Here is a 17,776-nt window from a genome sequence, read left to right on the forward strand (position 1 = left end):
CAACGTCGGGGAACCTCCTCCCGGAAAAACCAATCCAACTAGTTGCTCTAGTGTGGTGTCTATCAAGAGTTTGGCCTTGTCCATGGCTGAAAGGACGGCCTGTCTATGAACTCGAGAAGCCATAAGCAGTCCCCAGATGGAGATGTCTTCTTGTATCTTTTTCAATTGTTTCAACACAGCCTCTTCTTCGAGTTGCTTCTCTTTCTGTTTCTCAGCCTCCTTGTCCTTCCCGGACGCTTCTGGTTGGTCTAAATGTGGGGGCTTGAAATACCACCCGCTCCTGGTCATATGATTGACTTCGCCGATGTACCAAGTATCGTCTGGTTGATTGCTCCCCCAATCCTCATCCGTGTGGGCAAGACATTGATCATCGTCCTCCCACCACCTTTCATCGGCAGCCAACAGACACCTTTCTGGCTCCGTTACCACTATCCTTGTGCTCACGGTACCTTCTGTCCATGTGTTCGTAGCACCCTCTGTTCTTGTGCACTCAGCACTTTCAGTCCCCACAGGGGCCTTGGCTTTTCTGGCTCTTTGAGAGTCTTCAATTCCTTCTCGTTCTAGTTGCGTCAATGCAGTCTGTTATTCAACACCTCTTATATTCAAAATGCCCAGATCCCGAGCGAAATTCTTGGCACCGGTGCTCTCCGGCGATGCATTCTGATCTCCGGCCCTTCAGGCCACAATTGATGTCCTTGCCCCTGCCGAGCCTTGCTCCAACTGAGATTTTTCAACAACGTCTGGTAGGTCATCAGGCCACCCGGTAACCTCTGCTGACTCTTCAAAATCAGACTAGTTGAGTGCCACGCCCTCTAGATCTTGTTCATTAAAAAACTGGAGGCTAGCAAAATCCTCCTCCACAGCCGCCAAGTCATCTATCCTCTGACAAAATCCATCCCCCTGTATCACACAAAGCTCTGCCCTTGCCGGCAATTCCACAATTGGCCCAACCTGGCCTACTGACAGAATGTAGCCACTCGGACTATATACCTCCTCAACAAAACTCCCAGATTCCTCAGATTCTGACTCAACAATCCCATTCTCCACTAAAGTCTCCCCTGTTCTGTCTTCAACAGTCACAACCACTGGTTCGGGTTGGGTTCTGGAGATGTCCAACATGCACAAGTCAGTGCAGTCAGGAAGGAGCACCTCCGGATTGGGTAGGTGGGACGAGGTAATAAATATGCTTGGATCGTATGACACGACCCCAGTCTGGATAAAGTTGATGCGTTTGGGAGGTGGAGCTTGGTTGTGCGGTGGGAGAGGGTTGGTTGTGATGTTGGGTTTTTCTGGAGGCACAATCACCTGTTTGTCAATGAGGTCTTGAATCTCATGACGCAATCTGAAACATTGGTCAGTGTCATGACCATGTTGTTGGTGATATGCGTAGTATTTTGCCGAGTTATGAGAGGGTGGGAGTGGATTTGGCAATGGCCTCGGCTCCGGGGGCTTCAAGTTCCCTTTTCTGATTAAAACCCCCAGAGCTTTGGACAGGGGCATATATAATGGGGTGAAGGTTCTTTGGCCTTGAGGTTGGTATTTGGTTGTTTGTGTATTGCTTCTGGACGCACCGGAGAAAGGTGTAGCTGCCATAGGTCTTGGAGGGGGAATGGTGGTGACCATGCTTACTTCTGAAGTTCTATTATTTGCGGTGTTGCTAGTGCCGGCATTGGTGTTGTGGTTGAAGGTTCTTCTGGGTTGCTCTCTGTCATTATCAATCAAGCCCTGCTTCAAGGCAGCCTCAATCTGTACTCCCATCTCATGCAAATCTTAAAAGCTAGGGAAGGGGAGCACAATCATTTTTTGCGTAAGCTTAGGCTAGAGATTGCGCACAATCATCCAGATTTGATCCATGTCAGTGGGCCTAAGGGTCATCATTGAGGCCTTGGCCCTCCAGCGGGCTACGAAATCAGAAAAACTCTCCTTAGGCTCTTGCCTTGTTGTCTCAAGATCATGGGTTGTAATCTCGATTTACGTGTTATAGGAGTACTGCGCAACGAAGGCCTCGGCCATCTCATCCCAGTTCCGTTTAACATCGACTTCTAATTTTGCATACCAAATAGTGGCCACACCCGACAGGGTCCGGCTGAATAGTGAAAGCTTCTGCCGTCTGGAGAGGCCCATCGGCCGTAGTATATCTGAGAACAACCGAAGATGCACCATGGGATCCCCAGATCCGTCAAAGCGGTCAATTTGTGGCATTTTGAATCTATCTGGCAGCGTCACAGCCACGTCGGTATACCCGTCCTCAATGTCTGGGATGGACTTCATTCCCTGGGATTTTTTAAACAACTTTTCAAGCTTGCCCAACTTCAATGCTGTAGGGTCCACTTCGAACTCGAAGGGAGAGTCCAGTTGATTGATAGGCGTAGGTGCCTTGGACAATTGAGGTAGAATTGGGGGCAGAGCTAGCCTTGTCGGAATGCCCGTCTCTCCCTGGACATTTGGTGCCTCCCCAGGTGTCAGAACTCCTGGTGGGGGAGGAGCTTGGTGCGAAGTAGATGCTCCGGTTTGCTACTGTAGTCGGGTAATTAGCTCTGCCTGTAGGGCCATGACAACGGCCTGTTGTTTGGCAAATTCTACTTGACAAACAGCGTCCTCCTGCATGGCTTTCATGCTCTCCTGGAGCTGACGCACCATGCCTTCCATCCTTGATATATTGCCCCCTGACATAATGCCCTGATTTATCTGAACTGCCGGTGTATCTATCTCTGTAGTAGACTCGGAAACCTTAACCTGACTGTTCAAAGACCACTGATCTGGAAACCTCTGCTCGGATACACTGCATCTTCTCGACCTCCGCCTGATAACCGAGGGTAAGGAATAAAACACTGGATGCCCGTCGACCAGATCCTCAGATCGATTGAGTCGGCGACCTCTAATCCAGAGTGCTTGGGGAATATCTGCTTGGTCTGAAGCAATTGTGCAAAACTACCTAGCAAAAAGATAAATAAAGCAATAATAAGGAAATAAACAACCAGACAAACGGACAGCATAACAGCGTAAATAACACACAACAAGCAGTTGGGCATCACAACACACAGTTGATAAGCTGAATAGATGTTCTTAAACACTGATCATTGTTCCCAAATTAGTGCCCCCAAAACTGAATCTGAAACCAGCAGATAACTGATTCCCAAAATACTGAATTGGTGCCCACAGGCCTGATACCCAAACTTGTAAACTGATACATGTATTCCTGTAGAGAAGCACTCTAAAAGCACACAGCAAACAAGTGAGAGCCAAAACACCCCTATGTTGGGGTAGGGTTTCCCTGCCCAGAGCCTTGACACCATTGACAATGTCAAGGCCAAGATCCAAGACAAGAAAGGAATTCCCCATGAAAATAGTGAAATTCAACGGTTGTAGTGCTACGTCGACCGCTTCCTTCCATCGGGGGATCTGCTTCGACGACTTGGAGGTCGACGTTTTTCCCGTTCTTTGAACGCCCCATCCCTCGCACGGGTGGGTTCCTTGCTGCGATTCATTACAGTGTTAAGCTCAGCCAAGGTTCGAGCCCCGCTTCTGCTGTTGAAGAAAATTCCATTTGACATTCACATCTGTCTGCCCTATGCAACAAAGTTATTTTAAAGCAAGTCTGAACACAGTAAGTGAAATTACTAGGGCAAAAAGTCTGAGGCAATCTATTTTTAATCCTTGCGGTGACCCCAACGCAACGTCATTAATACTGAACTCCAAAAAACGGATGCCGATAGATGTTGGCCATAGCCATTCCACGTACTAATTTTTGGCTTTTTTGAGTTAAAATGGACTAGTTATGGCAATTAAAGATGGAATGACAGCTTCCGGACTCGAAGCCCCTGGAGCACAGCACGTTTGGGCCAATTAAGCCTCCGAACTCAAAACCCCGTCGACGCATCACGCCGACCGATACAAGTCTCTGAATTCGGACCCTAATCGGTGGAGCGATCATGACAAGCCGGCACGTAACCGTTCGGAATTAAATGACTGCTTGAGCCAGACAATGTTTATAAAATGAAAAACATATGCAAAACACATGTGTGCCGAATATAGATTACGACAAGCCAGAACGTAACTGTTTAGAATTAAATGACTGCTTGAGCCAGACAATGTTTATAGAGTGAAAAACATATGCAAAACACGTGTGTGCCGAATATAGATTACAATGAAACATTTAAAATAGGACCTTTTATTCAATTAGGCAAGAATTACACAATTACATGGTATTTTTATACGACGTCGTCCTTAGCCTCACTCTTATCGACTTCAAAAGCAGAAAATGGAAAATGATTATGTTGGTAGAATGGCAGCGCCGAATCAATTCCCGATGCCTGGAGAGCTTCCGTAGCTTGACATGCCCTGATCCAACCATGCTTAAAGCCACGATTCTCACATTGGCAAGCTTCTTCGGCGAGCTTCTCTTTGGTCTTCTGAATTCCGATCAGTCAGCCGTCATGAAAGCCCTTTTCATAGGCCACATTTCTCGTAGTCTTGATCACAAACATGCTCGCCATACTACTATTGCATCACTAATCAGCCTTTAAGTAACCCTCTCTGCGAAAATCGGGTTGGGGAGGACGGCTGATTGCGGCGACGCAGGCTTGTTTTTCCTCAGCTCACGCTCAGCCTTTTCGACACGAGCTTCTAACTTCCGAATGCGTTCGTCTTTCTATTCTATGTCTCAACGAGAGGCGCGAAGATGCATACCGATCTCATAAGCCGTGTAAAGTTCCCTCACCGCCCCGTGAATGCCTTCACGAAACACTTCGAAGTCCGGACGGCCTACCATCGACTGCTGAACTTTAGGCGGAAAAATCTGTCGAGCAAACTCGACTACCACATTTGGGTCTCGAATGATGGAATCCGCCTCCGTCATTGGTCTGTTACCCACGAAGACTGCAAAATTCAAGGGGCGAGGAGTTACATCGGATGCCCTTCCAGGATGAGACTTATGCTGCGACTGACTATCCCTCCTAGGCAATCTACTTTGACGTTGAGGAGATTGGTGTCTCTCCCGACCCCTCGACGTCCTACTGCCCATACGTGACAGTTCACCACTTCGATTCATGGCACCTCCCAGCTCAGCTAGCGTCTTCGCTTCCCCTCTGTTGCTGAAAAAAAGCTTATTTGGCATTCGCACTTGTTTTGCCTTTCTCAAAGAGCGGGACTGAGATGCTCAGTTAGCACGTAAATAGGACCCTCGTTCACAAAGTACATGCCCATTTATTCCCTACAAGGGCAGCATCTCCGAGGCTACCTCATTAATAATGAAGCGTCAATAGCCCATCCTATCGCCAACTAAACCAAGCCCCAATCGCCCCGTCAACCGCTAATATACGGCGTAATCGGTTCGCAAATTAGCTGGGGCAAGGGCAGATTCATCAATCTATACGGCTCGAGTGCCCCAGCCGTTCCACGAATCGATTCATCTGAGCACGAGTCTTGAATTCATTTTGTTTCTGACTAAATTAGGTCCCTAATTCTAATCGGCCGTTAACTCTACCATCAATCTATACGGCTCGAGTGCCCTAGCCGTTCCACGAATTGATTCTTGCGTGCAAACTTTTTTACGTTTTATTCGACATTCTACGTTCGTGAACCAGCTAGGGCAAGGGCAGATTCATCAATCTATACGGCTCAAGTGCCCTAGCCGTTCCACGAATCGATTCTTGCGTGCAAACATTTTTACGTTTTATTCGGTGTTCTATGTTCGTGAACCAGCTGGGGCAAGGACAGATTCATCAATCTATACGGCTCGAGTGCCCCAGCCATTCCACGAATCGATTCTTGCGTGCAAACTTTTTTTCATTTTATTCGGCGTTCTACGTTCGTGAACCAGCTGGGGCAAGGGCAAATTCATCAATCTATATGGCTCGAGTGCCCCAGCCGTTCCACGAATAGATTCTTGCGTGCAAACTTTTTTATGTTTTATTCGGCATTCTACGTTCGTGAACCAGCTAGGGCAAGGGTAGATTCATCAATCTATACAGCTCGAGTGCCCCAGCCGTTTCCCGAATCGATTCATCTGAGCACGAGTCTTGAATTCATTTTGTTTCTGACTAAATTAGATCCCTAATTCTGATCGGCCGTTAAGTCTGCCATCTCACGCATGCTTGACACTTTGTTCTAACTGCTGACTCTCCTAACTATACGCTCATACAATAGACAAAACGAAAAATAACCCGAGAGCTTATAAAATTTTCATTCATAAACTGGGCACTGGCAACGGACATTTTACTTATGAAAATCCAAAAAATATACTTTCAATATACTTAATAAAACTAGAATGTCTCCCAGATCAATCCTCGGGGCCTGACTCAAGTGGCTCAACGTCCACTTGCTTGTACGGAATTGGCACGGCTAATGTAGCTCCAACGGCAGCAAGCGCTTTCAGCCACCCATGTTTGAATCCCCGATTTTTCGAATTTGGGGACTTCGTCTATGTATTCCTTAAAGGCGGCGCTCTTCCCAGCCTCAAGCGCCGTAGAAACTTTGGATTCGGCTTTTTCCTTTTCTGCCTTCAACTCCTTTAACTCAGCCTTTGCCTTGGCAAGCGCCTCCTTGGCTAACTCGAGCGATCCCTTGCTCACGTTCGCCCTATCCTCAACTTCGGATCTGAGTTGGTCAAGAGTCTGAGCCCTTTCCATTTCCACTTCGGCTCGCGCATTTTCCATAGCTGCCCTCATCGCCTCGAACTCGGCCCTGCTCCTTTCACCTTCAGCTTCAGACTTTAAGTAGCCAATTCTTTCGGCAGCATCATGCTGCTGGCGGCCTAGTTCAGCTATCCTTCCAGCCGTCTGCAAAACAAATCAGGATCATCACATCAAGCAATATAGTGTGCAAACCAAATCAAACGAGCAGAAAAGAGAATATCGTATACATACCAGCAGGGCAGACTGGGCAGCGAGCGCCACAAGCTCCGAATTTGGTTTTTCTTGAAAGGTGGCCATATCAGTTGGCAGTGAAACTGAGGCGGCCAAGCATAACGCTACCGCTAGATCCTTTATGACGGATGCGTCATTATAGATTGGCATGTTTTTTATCCTTGGTTGAACAACAAAAGGAACAACCACATCGGATTCCTCTAAACGAGGCCTTTTGCCAACAAGACTATCCTCTGAGCCTGCGTCTCCCTCGGTATCACGTTTTTCGCCCCGTACTTTATGAACCAGCCATTCTTCTGTGAGCTGCTGTTCGGCCTCCCTCTCTGTCTCATCCAAAACGATTTGAGCCGTTTCTTTCGCAGTAACGGGTTGTAAAGTTTCAACCGAGGCAGGCTCAAAACGAGCGGCCTCTGCCTTCTTTTGAGCGACCATTCGCTCTGCATTTCTCTTTCTCATCATCTGCGTGAGATTTTCCCCAGCCATGCCTTCAGAAAAATCGCCGGGCAAGTCCCCCAAATCTGTAAAAATGTCTCCGAAAGAAAACTCTACCCAACACGAAATGGATGGTGAGTTAGGCTGGTTAAGACCGGCAGTTTCAAATGCTAATTTCAGAGCTTCATCGACCTCTTTGACCTTGGTAATAAACTCCCTGGTTGATTCGGCGACCACCTCGACTTCCGGCTCTAAGTATCACTCTAAATCGGAAGTCTCGAGGCCAATCTGTCTCAAGGACTTAAAGCTGGGGAAGATAAGAGCCAAATGGTGTTGTTCGCCAGTTAGGACCGGAATGTTGTCTGCGGTCGAGAATGTAGTATAGGTAGGCTCGTACCTCAAAAGAATATGGGCGGCCCTGCCTTGTTTCTGTACGTTCGGACGACCAAAATACTTTGGCGCAGTCTTAATGTCCGAAAGTACTGTGTTGACAGTCGAGGTCAGAACCCTCTTGAACTTATTGCCTGCGAAAAATGGAGGGTTATATTTGGAGAAGAAGCCGAATAAAAGAAAATTAAACAAACAAGAAATCACACGGCAACCTGGTTCACCCCTCCGTCTGGGAATAGGGTCCAGGCGATCTTCGCCTTCGCCGAATTCCCAGTTGCCCCGAACATTGACCATTACATCATCAACACGTTTGCCAGAACTGACAAGCATGGTTACCAAGTGATGATCGGAATCCCTGGCCCTGAGAAAGTATCACCCAAGCCAACCAGAGGATTTGCCTAAAGCGTAGCAATGCCGAATCGTAGGAATGCCCAGGTTGATCCTGAGGCGCCGATTTAATTCAACAATTCCCATTACGATTCGAAAGAAATTCACATTGAGTTACGAGGGAATCAGATCCTAGTGGCGGAGGACGACCCTAAGAAATGGATGTAGGGGAAAGCGAACGCCGCCCTCTGCAATGGACAGGAGAGGGAACACGATTGTATTTGGGTCATCCCTCTCCATATCCAGGGAACTTTCCGTTACTAAAGATAGATGAACATCATCCAGAATAGAGAAATGTTTTCGAAACCCAGAAATTCGACCCTCAGAGAGGAGGTCTTTCAAATGCTTAGCCATTCTAGAGAGAACTCAAGGATATTCTAAAGAAAAAAATAAATATGGAAAGTAGGATTGCAAAGAAAAGAGAAGAACACTTACAAGAGGCAAAAAGAACGAAAAGAGGACGAAGAGGAGTTGCAGAAAATACGTCGGAGAAGAAATACCGATAGGCGGTCCAGAAGTTTCAAATGTTCGAAAAAGTATGTTCGATGGGACTTGAACTTCAAATCATAATAAATGCGAGAGAAGCACGAATGAGGCGGGAAGGCGTTACAGTGACCGAAAAGCATGTACGCGTTTTGACATGCATCGGGAAGAGGATTAATTGCCGAATTTCTATTTTCCCAAACCAAGAACCAAACACGCCGACTAACTAATGCTAGAAGGGTGTTTGGGGGGCAATTGTGGGAGCCGGATTTTAAAGGAGGCATACTTTAACACAGGTATTGCCCGGCTCTATCCAGAATCCTAAGGATGCCGAATAAAAAGGGTAGATGGGCCGAATAGGCACCGAGTTATGGAGCCGAGTAAATATGGGCATAATGAGCGAAAAGTGGACCAGGCCTCGAGGCCCAGGGAACGAATATAAATAAAGGAATAGCAGACTGAGAAAGGTATGTGATAATTGTGGAGTTTAACTTAGAATACAAGTAATCTAGAACGAGAGACTAACTTGACCGTCGGAGTGCTAATTTCGACACCCCCGATCGGAGTGTTTAATTCATTTCAGGTGACTATCGGTGGATCACGAGTGTCCCCCAGGATCGGAAGAGTATTTCCTAAAACCACATCCCCACAATCTTTAATCACCTTTGCACCTCTTTAATTTCTTGGTTCTTTTTCTTGCCTTGAGAATTATTTCAACCGATTGATTGTTTAAGCTTCAGACAAAGGTCATTGTGCTTAATGGTTTAATCTCCTTGGAGGTTCATTACCAACGGCATGACATCTCTCTCACGCCCAAAACAACCCTTTGTTTGATACTTCTCTCCATTAGTGGACTCAATCTTTATTATTGAACTTAATTGACTAATAAATGGAAAGGTAATTAAAATGGAATAAGATAATAATATGGTTTGGGGTTCAACCAGACGTTGGTTGAACCCATTGAGTCTTAAACCATTTCATACTTATTAGTGATGACAATGGTTTGAGAGTCAAATTTCAATTGCTTCACTTGATCCATCTCATGATAGGGAGGAGGTTTTGTTGGTCATTTGGTTTCCCTCATTGAGCTTTTGTCCAATCGAGCCATAGATCATCATGCAACAACTTTGCAATTGTTGACGATTGGTGAATCGATTCTACCCCTTCTTTGAGCAATTTCATGATAGGGAGAGACAGAGAGAATGAATATCCCCTGGGAACACCTTGTTTCTGCTCTATTCATTTTTTGTTGCAGCAGGGCCATATTTGCATTAGTGGTCGGCCGGCGACTATTTGCAGCCGGCTAGCCACTTTTGTGTCAGCAAGCATTGTTGTTTTCTTGCAAGGCAGAGAAGAAGCAGAGGCAAAACAGGAGCTTTTTCTATAGGCAGAATAGTCCGGGCAGCAAAATAGAAGTGTTTCTGGGAGGATGTTCGTGTTGGCATGCACAGTTCACTACTCCGCTTGAGTTCAATTAATTGTTAATTTGTTAATTAAATTAGTTGATCCAACATGTACTAATTAGTGAATTCCCATTTGTAACTAGTTAGTTAGTGTCATTATTTTGTTAATTTCAATTTGTAATAATGAGCTAGCATAGTTAATTTATTTCATTTGGTTTGTGACAGCTAATTAATTAGCTTAGCTAGGCTATTTATTCGAACCTTCTTGTGCGAGGGCCAATGTGTAATAACGTGTATGTCTTCCAACCCCCTTTATTTCTCCCTTTTATCTAATTACTTACAATGGGTAGCTTAGAACATCATATTTCTTTTAGCATTTCCCATGTATAAAGCATCCATAGTCTTGCATGCATTAGGCTCAGTGCATCATTCTAACTCACATTGTTATTTAAATACTTCTTTGAAAATGTGCTCAAAGCGCATGCTATCAAATCGATTCCCATGCCATGCTAGTAGCCGAGCCTATTAATTGCATATTGCATGTGTTGCATTAGTTAGGATCATGCATTTGTCTAATTGTTTTGTTTCTTTTGGCTTGCCTCGGAGTACTAAGTGAGCACTTATTGCTTTAGCATATCGCATGTGTGTGATTGTTGCCATATCAAGCATATTTTCCATGAGGTTAAGTGCTTAAGTGACTACTTATTTGAATACCTGTGGATGAAGGCCAATTGCTCAAATTGGGATGATTTGATGAATGTGCATATGAGATCACTTTTCCAAGTGATACATATTCAAAACAATTTTCTAACAAACATAAAATCAAAGTGTTCCAATTTTTACAAATTAGTTTGTACTTGTGTGCCTCACATAGTAATGCTAGCCTAAATAATCGGAATAAGAGCATATAATGTAAATAAGAATCACATCATGATTAGTAAAAGCTAATCTTTGATCGGGCAAGTGGGGTGCTCAATTCATGACTTTCCCTCTCGTACCTAAGTTCCCAAGCTGAGACACTTTGGTGATGATGAATAAGTGGCCTTTGGCATGAGTCTCGGGTTTCCTAAATCCCTCCAAAATATTTAGGTGGCAACTTTGTAATTTGGCAAAGCAGTCCATTTTTGACATTTTGATTCAAGATCGATTTTTCAAAAGATTTGTTGGATTTGGACTCTTTTGTGTTTATCTTTTTCACATTGCACTTGTGAGATCAGATTCAGAACCACAGGAGTCCGAACTGTAAAGCTATCGTATCTGAAAGGAGCACGAAAAGCAAGCTACAGTCGTGATTGAGTTATGATTCTTTAGGTTGATGGTTAGAACTTAGTTATTACCATTTGTGGTTGCTATTTTGATTATGACCAAAAGGGCTTTCGGTTATGTTTTTAGTGGTGTATCATTACGACTAGGGTTATAATTTGGGTCGATTTCGGCATGTTGAGAAATTTTCTAAGCTCAAACCTAGTTTTATTGAGAGTTACCCAAGCTCGACTTGCAGTGCAATGTTGTTTGCTCAAGCCTGAGTTACCCAAGTCACCTGAATTACAAATTAGTTCAGGTTTTTATTGGGAGAAAATTTCATTTTTACTCTTATACTTTGCCTCGATGATCAATTACACCCCTAGACTTCAAATGATTTCTATTTTACCCCTAAAGTTTTTGAAACCATATCAATTTACCCTTTACCGTCAAATTTAAATAGAAAAAGTTAAATATACATATATATATATTGACCCTAAATTTCAAAAGAAAGATGCAAACTCACACTCTCTTCCTCTCTCTCATCATTTCCTAAATTACCCAAATCCCTACGCCACTTTCTCCTCTCTCCTTCGCCGTCATCTTCCTTACTACCACCACCACTACCGCCACTACCACACCACCAAGAACCCATTTGCTCTCATTACACACATCAAACCACCACTGAAACCTATCATCTTCTCCCTCAAGAAACCTCTGAAAATGGATTCCTAGAGCCAAACCCTAGACAACCCAGAATCCTAAACAGCATTAGACGAGCAAAACTAGCTTGTTCCCACTGTACCCTTTGCTTCAATCTCTATTTCTCTCTCTACAATCCTTTCTATGGTGTCAAAACTGTATTGCCTCGATCTTTTAATCCATTTTATAATTACCAAACCTTTATCAATCTCCAATTTCAAAATGTAAAGAAGGATTGTTGAAAATAACTCAGAGTACAACCGTTACACAAGTCCAGTGTTTATCTTTCTCATAAAAGTTACATTTCACTTTACAACATTAGCAATCTCAATAATCATACATTATAGTTCAAGAAATAGAAGAGATATGACAAAATGCCCAAAGAGGGCTTACACTTTTCGTCCCAAACACATAAGTCCAGTGGTTGTGATCATATAAAACACTCAAATAACCCTTCGTGCTCTATCAATATATCCACCAACTACTAGTTGAGTGAAGGCACATCATTATAACCTGAAATATTTGTTATGATAGGAATGAGTTAATACCCAGTAGAAAATACATTTAATAAGGTATATAAACATTTGATATATTTATGTGTAAACCAAAATACGTTGCTCCAAGACTTTTATTTAAAATAAATCCACATGAATATATATATGTAGAAAAAATATAAAACCTTTCCAAACAATCTCATATTTTTTGTCCTTAGATGAATGGACTAGTGAGCACCTCACACTTTCCACATTTATCGTCCTTACATGATCAGGCACGTGGACACCTCAAACATTCCCCACATTTATCGTCCTCACACAATCGGGCACATGGGCACCTAATTTCCTCGTGTGGGTACCAAACACATCACACAACATATCATTTCAACAAACCCCTAAATTTACCTCATCACAAGATGTCTCAACCCATGCACACAACATCAATTTATTTCCAATTATCTCTTAAACACCAAAATCCTTAGCTAGTGTTTTGTAGAATTTAGGGCTTTTCTCCATATTCTCTATCAATCCAAGAATCATGTAATCAAAGTTGATTTTATTTAAGAATATTCTAACATTACAACATTATTGAAGCAAAACCTCCTTCTTCTTTTCTCTTCTTCCCATAAATACCTATTAAATCAAATCATCTATCTCATACAATACATATGTCATGAAAACTAACACACAATCAAATCAAAATATAGATATATAAGGTTAAAAGTATTCCTACCTCACAGGTTATGTTGAAAAGATGAAAACTCAACTTGAAACTCCAACAAATCATGAATCAATTGGTAAAAATCTTGATCAAGGCTTGTTCGTCAACTTTCTTGAAAAATCTAAGGTGGATTCTTAGAACAAATAAGAGGAATCAAGTGTTTTTGGGGTTAGGGTTTTGGAAATGGGTGTTAGAGAGAGAGAGAGAGAGAGAGAGAGAGAGAGAGAGAGGATATCCAAAACTAGGAAAGGAATGAGCAAAAGTCGATTTTTAAGTTTGCTGATTCACGCAGACCGCTTGAGCGGTGAACTCAACCTCTCAATATTTCATTATGCAAAACAAGATATTGAATGCACCCTCTTTACCGCTTGAGCGGTCTCTCAGGACACATCTAATCACACAGGCATAGACCCTAAGACACACCCAACACATCAACCTTATTTATATTTGTAACCATTTAAGTAAATGTTTTTGTTTAGCCTTTTACATTTATATTTCATTTACTTGAGTTTATAATCATTTACTTAAATTTATAATATAAATATGGAAATACCCTTGTTTAGATTCAAAGAAAAATACAAGAAAATCAAAATCCAATAAAATCAAAAAGTGGTTCCCCTTGTGTTAGTATAAAAATAAATTTTCGACTGAAATTTCTATGTTTGACATTAAAGTAAGGAGGTTAATACTTCGTAGAAAAATTTCATAAAATCAATTTAGACTATTTAAAATATATGGAACAATTACTACGAAAAATTATTTTCAAAATCGTAAGTTTTGAAAAACCCAATTTTCACATTTAGAAAATTTTCAAGTTAAGTCAAATTTTCGACAGCAACCCTTTTTAATACAATATCTTTATATGAATGGGAATAGGGGTGGGGTCTCGACCAGAGTAGTTATAATCTGCCCCACTTAGAAAATTTCGTTCTCGAAATTAAGAAAAAGCTAAAACAAAAGATAATCACAACCGGAAGCACAACCACTAGCTTAAAACTAGATCCATATCTTGGATAAATCCCCAGATCTCGGGTCAATATCTTGAGGCCTCAAAGACACCTGAACAAAAAAGCTCAAGAATAGATCACAATTGCCTCTTTGACCCATAACTGTTGAGGTCTGTAAGACACGAATAACAACAATAATCACTAATCACACGCACCCCAAAAGACATGAACCACGTCCCAACCACCAACAACACACATAACACTACCGAGTGCTCAACACTTGAACATAGAGGAAAACCCTCAAAACCCTCACAACAAAATTCTCGGTCAACTCTCACAAAGGGAGAGGACTTAAAACAAAATACGGTTAAAAAACCACACTCCAGCATGACAAGCTCCGAACAACGCCAATCATCCCACAAAACCAAACATACAGACTCGTGACTAGCGATCCAAGTAAAGTTATTACACAACCTACCCATGAAAGGTACAAGAATTAACAATACAACTTTGTTAAAAGAAAATTTCCTCATTTTCTCAATTATTTGAAAATCATTCTCTCGTATATAAAATATTTCCAAAGGTGCTCAAACTTGCATTGTCTACCACCTAAATATATTTCTTGATTTTCAAGCAAAACTCAAAAGTTTTGTAAACATTTCTTGAAAACAAAAACGTTAATTAGACCACATAATCATCTACAATTAAGTTGCACAAAACTATTTAGTGAAATCCCTCACAATAATTTAGATTAAATCCACAACAATTTTGCTTAACAAAGCCATCCAAGGCCATAATAACAGTAGGGAAAAATTCATTTTTCAAATTATGCTCAACATAACAACCGATGAACCTCTACCGTCACCCAACAATACCAATCACGCTTAGTGTGATGACATAACAAACACATATGCAACATTTCTATAATAACAATTAATAAAAATAATGACCGTACTACTAACACAACAAAAACCACAAGAAATTTTACCATCTTGAAATTCCATTCCATCATAATAGTTAACATAAATAATCACCCACATGAGGCATAATGCATACACAAAACGATGAGTTAACAACACGTTACTCCAACCCATGGAGTTCCACGAACTCAAGGCAAGCTGCACACAAGCTCCACACAACCTTTACAACTACTGACACGAGACTCCATGCTTCCCAAACTACTTTAAGGGACTTACACTTTCAAAAATATTCATTACTACAAGAATAGAAAGGATCTCTTCTTTTGTGTAAAATTTTTATCAAAAGTGTTTAGATTCAAACTGAGCATCAATAAAAGAATTTTTTTTTTCTTTTGAAAATGTTTAAAGGTTATTCATATCATATGGCTTGATACAATTCTACATAACTATTCCTCTTTCACTCTTCGGCGCATTTCAACAATAAATTTCAATTCTGACAAAACCAAATCACAATCAATAGAAAATTCATTTTTCACTCTTTTCTCAAAACACTTCAACCAGTGAAACCCGTAGCCGTCGCTCAACCAACAATCTCATCACCATTACGATGATGCCACAACCCAATCACAATAATACAAATAACAACCATTTGAAACAATAACGATAAGGTTAAATAAAATAAATGAATAAACTTTACATATAAACTTGGGAGATCATTTTCCTTACAACTACCATTACAATCCATTGACTACATGTTATTTTTTTATTTTTTATTTTTGTAACCACCCAATCATCCAACAAATTGCATAATTTGTCACTCCCGTAAGGGACACACATACACCAAGCAAGCAATTCTCATTGACGCGCCTCATTTCTAGGCTTAAGATAAGTTTCGAAGTGACTTCCTGTCACACTCTCCTAACACCAAGACAATATTAACACACCACATAAGGAAAATCATCTACCAATACTTGCACAACACGCTACATTCCTTGAACCCATAACGGATTCCTTATACCAAACCATACCACTCATGTTCCCAAACAAATCACCACCCATGTGCCTATATGGCAAACATATCCTCACATCACACATGAGTCTGAGTTGGACTTTTAAAGATCGAAGCATACAACTCATACAGCTCACACCCTTAGGCCAACTTACACATACTCCTTTGGCCATTAAACATCTCGTTTCTCGTAAGACCGATAGAGTCACAACAACTCACTCCTCGCACAAACCTGCTCCACACGACACTACTATACTCCTCGGAGTTTCACACATTGAAACCTTAAAAAAAAACTGTCCCACAACCACAGATTTCACACAAGATCAATAAGAAACAAACACGCACAACAAACGTGACTCAACACTATCAACCTTAAACCACGTATCGATAAGTCAAACATGTTGTCACCCAAAGCCAAGGCAACACCCTAAGATAGTCCCATGACCAATCCCCCTCTATACATCATCCTACAAACATGCATTCCAACACCGTCACACATCACTCCTTATAATTAACCCCGAGTGGTTTATTCCGACATAAGACTCCATGCTACGTTCCACGAATTCTCTTACAACTAAGACCGGATCCACAATAACCAAGTACACATGATTATTTCCTTTGAATGCTACTACTCCAAGCCAATTCACGAGGGTTTACCCTACTACGAAACCTCCGCTACCACATTCCCACCCAACCTTGTCACAGTTAAACACATCACCTCAACCCCTCAGTGACTAATAAGGTCAAACCTCAATTCAACATACTATAGCCACATGTGTTACACTAGTAACTAACAAAAATACTATATCCATGGCCAACTCACTGGTTTCCTAACATTTACCGAACAATTACCTAGAAACCCTCACACCACCTGTAAACTTAGGAAGTCACACTATCCTAACCCTAAGGAATAACAAAAAGGAGCATTTAATGCTCCCAACCCTTCAAGCCACAATGCACCATCACCAACTATCCTTTTAACCAACCTTTGACACTTCATTAGCTAAGGTCAATGTCACACCCCGATGGACCATCATATCCTTAATGTCGTCCCCAACTTCTACCAACATACACAAAGCTACCACGACACTACGTATAGATCGCAACATCAACCATGGGTTATATGCCCAACCGACTATTCCAAAGCATCTCTTATCTTAAATTGAAATGAGGTACACACTCCCAATACCTGGACACAACACTTAGGATCTTATAACTTGGGAAAAAAAACAAGTTCTCTATGCTACTCTCGAAAGCAAAACGTAAGGTGTTTAAAACACACCACCCACCAACTAAAAGAAATAAGATAGTAGATCAAGATCCCCCTTTCAAAGAACAACTAAACGCACATTACAAGTTCCACTATCGTTTTCTACATTTAAGGTACAAGTCTATGCATAAGCTAAAAGACAATTCTAGGTTAATACCTAGGATGAAACAAAATTAACATAAGACTACTAACTCAGTTACCGACAGGGATACTCCTCATTTGGATATGTCCCCACACCATGTCTTCCCATTGTATTAGCTTGACCGTAAACAAGTCCACTGCGACAATCTGCCGTAAGGATACCCATATCAAAACCAACCACACCACAACCAACCACACCATCCATAAAGTCCTAGAGCACCTCATGCCTCATTAAATCACTCCTAACCTACTATAAACCCCACAAAATGTTTAACTCACAATCTATTTCAAGCCACATAAGCACATACGAATTATCCTCCTAAGATGTCAATTTTCTCCGTAAACTTTCAAAGAATTCATGTTTGAATG

Source organism: Camellia sinensis, chromosome 10 (assembly GCF_055761805.1).
Source record: "Camellia sinensis isolate YWXY chromosome 10, ASM5576180v1, whole genome shotgun sequence".
Classification (NCBI taxonomy): Eukaryota; Viridiplantae; Streptophyta; class Magnoliopsida; order Ericales; family Theaceae; genus Camellia; species Camellia sinensis.